General features: G+C 39.4%; 1 long non-coding RNA gene across 1 annotated transcript; it reads left to right on the top strand.

Annotated features, from left to right (window-relative positions):
• The first annotated feature begins 6 nt into the window (after positions 1-6).
• Positions 7-1,228, top strand: LOC110426550 (uncharacterized). The gene is made up of 2 exons (XR_002446155.1): positions 7-500; positions 747-1,228. It is a non-coding gene; the product is annotated as an uncharacterized LOC110426550 (long non-coding RNA).
• Positions 1,229-1,354: the final 126 nt, after the last annotated feature.

The raw sequence follows: 1,354 nt of genomic DNA, 5'->3' as shown, positions 1-1,354 counted from the left end.
CCTCTCTCTCTCTCTCTCTCTTTCTCTCTCTCTATTTCTTTGTTTCTTAATTCTTCTCTCCCTCTCTTTCTCACTCACTCACACACTTTCTCTCTCCACCCTATGCCTTGTAGCTTCATAGTTTACACACATCAGCGACTGCTGCTCATCATCATCTTTATATGCACGTTCCTCGCCCCTCTATTTTCCGGCGAACATACAGCCAAAAGAGAAGACAAATTTGCATGAACTCTTGGATATTCCCAACGCCAAAAAAGGAGATAGAAAGATACTACAAGAAAAGAGAGCCTTTTTAGAGGATCCAGCAACACTCATCGTCCATCTAATCCACCCCGTCAACTGCAGTGGAAAAGTTGGAAGAAAGAAAACGAAAAATAATACTAAAAAGGTTTGACTGAAGAAATCGAGGCCACGCACGTCTAGTACTAGTACTACTCGCCTATATCATCTTTTTCTGTTCATTATTTTAACTCCCAAGACAAAAAGAATAAGAATAAGAGGTAATTCTTCATCCCAAGATCTCCCATAGTCAGAGTCAGAGCCCCTCCTCTTAATCTTTTCCCATCTCTCCTTTTCACCGTATCCTCTTTATATTTTTTTTCTTCCCACATTCAAAAATAGACAAAATGTTTTTCTAATATTGTACTAGTATATCATTAGGTTGTGAGTTGATCCTTGTTTCTAAATTTTAATATTGATCCCCCTTTTCCTTACTCTTTTGCATCTTTACATGAAAAATGAAGCAGCTGGCAACAATATAATTTGTATGAAATTCAAGCGAGTTCTGCTCCCCAAAACCTTTCCATCGAAAGTAACGAAGTAAAGGTCTTCTTCGCGAGATCCAATCCCACTAACCTACAGGTAAAATCAGGCAGCCTTCCTTGCTTGTTCCCTTCCTTTCCTGCTCTCCTCCTCAAAGCCCTACAAGCTACCTACACTTAAAAGTCTCTCTTTCTTCCTCCATACCGCATAACCCTCAGAAGCGGATTCCCTTGCGGCCGTACCAGTGAAAGTTTGAGAGGAGAGAGACATCTCTGAGATTATTGCCAAGAAAAAAAAATTCCATAAATAGGTGAAGGTCTGGCTTCCCCTTCAGAGTTTAGTTAGATCTCTTAAAAGCCAACCATCATAAGCTAGAGTGGAAGATTTGCTTTCAATTCCTTAGAAACCCAATTCAGAGAAGGGATCGGAAGACTGAATCAGTAATTAACGAGCAGATACTGCAAGGGTAATGTTTCCAGTTTTAAGTGTTTTTTGTACACGGAAATTTATAAAGCCGTCAACTTTCCATTTCTTGTGTATGATAGGTCGTAGGTTTAATTTCTCTCTTCGATTCACTTTACATCTATGAAAA

Source organism: Theobroma umbraticum, unplaced genomic scaffold, assembly GCF_002168275.2.
Source record: "Theobroma umbraticum cultivar Fairchild unplaced genomic scaffold, ASM216827v3 scaffold_89.0, whole genome shotgun sequence".
In the NCBI taxonomy this organism is placed as follows: domain Eukaryota; kingdom Viridiplantae; phylum Streptophyta; class Magnoliopsida; order Malvales; family Malvaceae; genus Theobroma; species Theobroma umbraticum.
Note: the sequence above shows the minus strand (reverse complement) of the source record. Positions and strands in the feature narration are given on the sequence as shown.